We start from the raw sequence: 7,421 nt of genomic DNA on the forward strand, positions 1-7,421 counted from the left end.
AAGACATAATTGTTAAGAGCATGCAGTTTGTGGTCAGACAGAATTGAATCTGAATCCAACTACACAAATTACACTTGGGACCATGGACAAATTACTTAAACCCTGGAAGTTTCAGTTTTCTTATATCTAAAATTAGGATAGTAGAAAACATCCTCAAAGGCTGTTAGAAGATTGAAAGAGATAATGTACATGAAAGGCTTGGTGTATAGTACATGCTTTATAAAGGATGGCTATACATTTTATGACTAAATTCTTGGCGTTTTTGGTATCTTCTTGATCTTGTATGTGTTACTACTTCTGATTCAAATGATTTACTCACCTTCTCCATTCTTAAGAGTTTTACATGTCCTATAAACACACCTCAGATATGGCCTCATTTGACTTTCCTACATTCTAAAAGAACTTTTTACCTACTCTATTATGGACATTGTTTCATATATCATAAGTTATTCTTAAATTGGAAACCTTATTAAGAGAGGAACTGATTTCCTTATTTTTTTTGCATTGTCAGAAGGCAATACACAGGCATTTTATAAAGTTTATAGAAGAAAAAAGGCAGAATATGTATAAAATATAAATTATATAAGAGCTATTTATTTCTAAATCTCTAAATCTTAAGCTATTCATATCTATCTATTTATCTACCTATCTGTCTATAGTGCCCCCATTCCACCCCCACTCAGTTTTAACTCTCATAGAACTTTGTTCTTATGTGTCTTCTGGAACTACATAGTCTATCTTTTATTAATACATTTTATATACTTATCTGCCTTTATGTTGTTATAAAACAATTAGCATACCAAGGAACCCAACTGACTAATTTGTTTACCTTCTCAATTGATAAATGAACCTAATATAAAGTATAGGGATGAGATTTAAGGCCCCTATAAATAAGCCACATATTCTTTGTTATGCCTTTCACAACTTATATCTTTCATCATCTTAATTTCTTTCATTTTCATTGATCATTTGTAGCTTATGACACAGTTATTTAGGAATCAAGATTCAATTTCTAGTCCCTGTTCTGGTTGTACGATTTTGGGCAATTTGCTTTCTGTGTCTCAGGTTCTTGTCTATACAAATAAGAGAACTTTAGTCCGGTTAACCCAGTGCTTCCCAGACTTATTTGACCATGCTACCAGTTATCTTCAAAAATGCATATTAATACTCCATAGAACTTGCTTCTGGAGAATACACTTTGCCAAAGAGTAGTCTAAAACATCAAACTAATGAATTAAGTCACAAGAAGCAAAAGTAAGAAATAAAACTGTTGAAATGACACACAAGTGGCCATCGTTTCTAGACAATATGTTTGTACTCTTAAATTATCCAAAGAGAACGCATTAAAAATCTTATAAGAATTAAATGAAGTTGCTATCTGAAAGATAAATATATAAAACTCCATAATTTAACTTTTCCTTTTTTTTTTTTTTTTGGCGGTACGCGGGCCTCTCACTGTTGTGTCCTCTCCTGTTGCGGAGCACAGGCTCCGGATGCGCAGGCTCAGTGGCCATGGCTCACAGGCCCAGCTGCTCCACGGCATGTGGGATCTTCCCGGACCAGGGCACGAACCCACGTCCCCTGCATCGGCAGGCAGACTCTCAACCACTGCGCCACCAGGGAAGCCCTAACTTTTGCTTTTGACTATTTAGAAAGTATGATCGAAATATGCCATTTATAATAGTACCACAGATATAAATATTTGGAAATAGCCATAAGAAAAAAATGTGTGGGAAGGTCAATGTGAGGAAATTGTGCTGAGAGTCACTTTAGAATATATGATTAGATAGAGAGAAAATATGATCCTGATGGAAAGATTGATATTATAAATATATCAAGTCATTACAAATTTATGGATTTAATGTCATTTCCATTAGGCTTCAAATGGTTTTGTTAGGAGAAACATTGATGAAAAATGTCATTATTACCACTTAGTAAATCCTTTCTGTATGCCAGGCACCTAAATTTAAACATTTTACATAAATTAACATACTTAACCATAATTATAACCCCTTGAGGTAGTACTGTTATTATGACCTTCTTAAAATTAAGAAAGCTGAGGCTTAGAAATTATGCAATTTGTTCCAGATTACATAATTAATAAATGGGGCTGCCAAGATTCAAACCCAAGCAGACTGATTTTACTTGTTGAACTTCACCTACAGTAACAAACTGAGGAAAAAAAATTCTACAATTTTCTTAAAAGAGTACAAGGAGATACTTTCTTTATCAGTCAGATATATAAATACACCAGAAAGCATCAATAAATAGATTTATATCACATACCACACATATGAAATCCAGGTGAAATGAGAATTAAATGGAAAAAAATAAACATACAAAAGTAGAATTATTGCCACCCCTAGTTCAGGTAAGACTCTCTACTTCTAAATGCAATTAATAGATTAATACAACAGATATTAACAGAGTATCTCTTATTTGCCAGGCAACCTACTAAGGCATTATGTGTATGAAAATGAGCAACAGAGAACCATTCTCTGCTGAAAAAACATAAACCTTAACCCAAATGGATGTTAATTCAATATTAATTTTAATGACTATATAATTATAATTCAGTTACTCTGGCAGGTGTTGACCAAAATACCTGACAGACTGTATCCTCAAGGAAGTGATATTGGAACTGAGTTGTAAAAGTATGAAGGGCATACATACCTTTGGAGGGGTTGATAGGAAGATGTGAAGGGAGAAAATTCAAGAATAGGGGACAGCATCTGTAAAGACCGTGGATGGACTGAACCAGGACTGTTGAAAGCTATGCGGAAAGACTAATAGGCCACAGCATATAATGAGGAGGGTGAGGTAAAATGTGCCTGGAGTGAATTTCTGAGTATATAAAAATATAAGATTTCAAATATATAAAAATGTAAAAATTTCTGCATGGTAAAATCACTTATACTAAAGTACAAATAACAAATATTTGTCAAAATAGTCTTATTTATAAAAAGTGTGTGTAAATTATCTAAGATATGTACCCAACTCTACATATAAATGGACCAAGGAAATGAGCAGACACCTGGACAAAGAGAAAATATGCAAATCTAGCGAACATGGAAGATATTTAATCTCATTTTTATTGAATGGATTAATATAACAAATTTACAAAGATTTAGTAAGGAAAACGTTAATTGGTGCAGGTAAAAATGAGCTGGAATAAGCACTCTGCTACTGAGATGGAACCTCTTTTTAGAAAGTATTTTGGTAGTATATATCAAAGTCCTTAAATATTGTAAATATTATTTGACCCTGTGATTCTATTTCATTTATCAATCGATACATCTATCCACCCAAATCTAACTGGGCAGCTACTCTGTGTAGACACTAAGGAGAAAAACTCCATTACAGGAAGGAATGGAATAATAGGTAGGATAATGAGAAGAGGCATTTCAGCAAATACATTACTTATCACAAGTTGACACCCAAGTGTTCTCATGCAATTTACATAGAGCTATTGTAAATAAAGTAGAACTAATGAATACACACACACAGACAAACACACACACACTCAAGGTGGAATCGGGAAATTTTTCTAGTTTATCATTCAACTGACTTTTAGGCAGTATCTACTGGTTAAAAAAATACTAGAAAAACAAATCAATGTTCAGTTTCATCTTATCATGGTCTCTTTTGAGAACAGAATTAAACGCTTTACTTTTTATTTTCTTTGTAAAATAATTTGTATGTGAAGGCAGAGTTTAAACTTGTTACTGACAAAAGAAGCTTCCCATTGTCTGGAATCAATTATATGCTTAAATAGATGGAATGACATTCATGTTAGGCAATTTGTTTCACATTCTTTTTCAGTAAAGAATAAGTTTTAGTCATCTGGGTTTACAGGGTAAGACAATAGAGAAAGGATCAATCTCTTTCTAAAATACTTCTATGTAGAACTGTACAGATTTAAAAAGAATATACGTTCTCTTTTGAGAGCTCTGAGGGACTATTTGACTTCTTGTAATTTATCTAAATCAACAGCATTTCACTTGACAATTTGGAGTTAGGGTAAGTCTATGAAATGATTTCAGTATAAGAAAAAATATGTACATGGTTTGTCTGTTAAAATGTTTCTCATGCCTGAGCTTCCATTTCAACTGGAGCTGCCACCATAGTCCAGATGCATATCATTCACACTTAAGATTATTGTAAAAACTTAACTGCTCTTTCTCCAGTCAACCCATCTTACATACTGCCCCCAGATTAATTTTGCTGAAACATATCACTTTTATTATGTCAGTCTCCTGCTCAAATGTTCTCTATCATCTGCAGGATAAAAGTCAAATTATTTTGAAAGACATTTATAATTCCCTCCCATCCAGCCTCAACCTACGTTCCTTAACTTGTCTCCCACTATTCATCTGCATAAATCTCTAATCTTTATGCTATCTCATGTCCCACATGAATTCTGATTTTGTGCCTTTATTGTAGTTCCATTTTTTATGGTGTATTATCTCCCATTGCTGCTGTAATAAATTACCACAAAATTAATGGTTCAACACAATACAGATTCATTATTTTATAATTCTAGAAATTAGAAGTTGACATGGGTCACACTGGGCTAAAATTAAAGTGTTGGCAGGATTGCCTTCTAGATGCTCTAGAGGAAAATCTGTTTTCAGTTTCTAAAGACTGGTCTCATTTTTTGCCCACTGATCCCTTCCATCTTCAAAGCCAATGATGTCTGGTTGAATCTTTCTCCCATCACATCACTCTGACTGACTCTTCTGATTCCTTCTTCCTCATTTTGGGACCCTTGTGATTACAATGGGCCTGCCCAGATAATCCAAGATAATCTCCCTATTTTTAAGATCAGTCGATTAGCAAACTTAATTTTATCTGTTACATTAATTCCCCTTTGCCATGTAAGGTAACGTATTCACAGATTCTGGGGGTTAGGGAGTGAATATCTGTGTGGAGCCGTTTCTGCCCACCACAGATGGTCTGGTCATTTTTCTCTTCCTCTGTAAACTATAGTTATTCAGTTATTTTTCAATGCCCAGTTCATCTCTTCCATGAAGCTTTCTCAGATTACAGTTAACCACAGCAATTTCTCCCTCCTCTCAACTCTTATAAAGAGTACCACACTTATACACTGACAAGACAAGTGCCTGTTTGGGTCTTGTGTTTAAAGGGTCCACCCTGGTCCTCATTTGACCTTGGCCTTCCTCAAAAGCCAGGAGTCCACAGGGCAGAGGATCCTCCATTTTTCTTCCTATCCTGGACCATGACAAATGACATGGGTGAACCAGCCCATAACATTCTTTATACTAAAACAGTTAATTCTGGTGTACACACTGTGTAAACTTTTTTTTTTTCTTTGGCCACGTATCTTGTGAGATCTTAGTTCCCCAACCAGTGATTGAACCTGGGCCCATGGCAGTGAAAGCATCGAGTCCTAACCACTTGTCTGCCAGTGAAGTCCCCATACTGTGTAAACTTAATGACTATATTTTTCAGTTGGTTTTTGTTTTCTAACATCTTGAGATCTCAGTTTTCTCATCTCTATAGAAAAGTAGTTATCCTGGGTTTGACATATAAGGATTCAGTATGTTCTGTGGATAAAAAAGTTTTTATAGAAGTGTTGGATAACTGACCCTCCTTCCATTTTATTAAAGTTGCTGGATGTGCATGTGTCCAATCCTAAAGGTGTTCATCATAAGTAGATAATAGAGATGTGAGTAAAGATTTTTATATGAAGCTCATTGTAGCATCATCTCCCAAATCAGAAACAATCTAAATAGGAGATAAATTTTAGTAGATCGATATGGTAGAATAGTATGCAGCTATTAAAAGGCATATTGTTAAAGATTATTTAATAATCCAGTAAATGTTTATATATATATATTATTCAAGGAAAAATGATACAAAAAGAATGATATTAAAAAAGAATTACATATATATGTATAAATTTCAAATAAAAAAAGTTTATGTTAGTATGTTAAAATAGTGAAAAGGGTCATGCCCAAGTGTGAGATTATAAGTGGTTTTTAAATATTTCTTCTTTATATCTTTTCTTGTTTTCCAAATTTCTTCTAATTTAAAAATATTTTTTAGCATCTGATAAATTATTTTAATTTATAACATATATAAGTAAGCTACAGAATATTTACTCTTTTTCCTTCATAACAAAAATTGTTCTAGAATAAGTAAGTTTAATTAACATTTACTGGACATTTACTAGACCCCAGACACCATGCTGGGGACCAAAGGTAAGACATAGTTCATACCGTGAAGGAGCTCATCCTCAGTAAGACAATTAGACAAATGTATTAGTTTGCTAGGGCTGCCATAACAAAATACCACAGACTGGATGGCTTAAACAAGAGAAATTAATTTTCTCACAGTTCTAGAGGCTAGAAGTCCAAGATCAAGGTGTTTGTCAGGGATGATTTCATTCTGAGGTCTTGCTCCTTGGCTTGCTCATGGTTGCCTTTCTGCTGTGTCCTCACATGGTCTTTGGTCTTTTCTCTATGTGTGCACATGCCTGTCAGTATATATCTTGTATGTCCAAATCTCCACTTCTTATAAGGACGCAAGTCAGATCAGATTAGGGTCCACCCTAACAACCTCATTTTAACTTAAATACTTCTTCAAAGGCCCTATCTCCAAATATAATCACATTCCGAGGTATTGGGTCTTAGGGCTGCAACATATGAATTTGGGGGGAGGGATGAAATTCAGCCGACAACAAGTTAACAGCTAACCTCAATATTTACTTATTATGGCAACATTGATGCTATGTACAGGTATACTACTCTTTCAGAGGAGGGAGAAATAATTCTTTTTTAGGAGGTGGTCAATGGAGGTTTCATAGAGAAGGTGACATCTGAGAAGAATTTTGAAAGATGAATGAGATTTTACCAGTTCCTTATTGATAGAAACAGGTACTGTAACTGTAATTGATTCATGTATCATAATGAATGTGAAAAATGTAATTCTTACAAAAGATCAGAAAGCATAATTCTACTTTATGTCCTGTGGATTTCATTTGTTTTGGTCAGGAACCCACTGTCCTTGGGTAAAAATGAGTGAAAGAATCCATCTATCTTGACAATGCTGATAATGTCTTTCAGTTTTCTGGATAAAGACTAATATCTGAGTGATTAAGCTGAAACAAGAAAATAAAAACTTCTTGGGTGAAGTAACTCCTTCTACAACTTGTGCAGCCAGGTATGGGGTAGTTGTTGAGGTTCACAAAACTCATAAAGCAGAGATGTGGTGGAGTCAAGGAACCTGTATTTCTAAAAAGCTTCCAACAGCATTCTGATGGTATCCAAGTTTAAAACAAAAGTCAGAGTATTGCTGGACCTCTCATCAGGCAGTAGCATGATTGGGGACCAAACCTCCCCATGATGAATACCCTGGCCTGGAAAAATATTTGTTATCTGTATGTCTCTTGAACCTTA

Source organism: Mesoplodon densirostris, chromosome 1, assembly GCF_025265405.1.
Source record: "Mesoplodon densirostris isolate mMesDen1 chromosome 1, mMesDen1 primary haplotype, whole genome shotgun sequence".
In the NCBI taxonomy this organism is placed as follows: domain Eukaryota; kingdom Metazoa; phylum Chordata; class Mammalia; order Artiodactyla; family Ziphiidae; genus Mesoplodon; species Mesoplodon densirostris.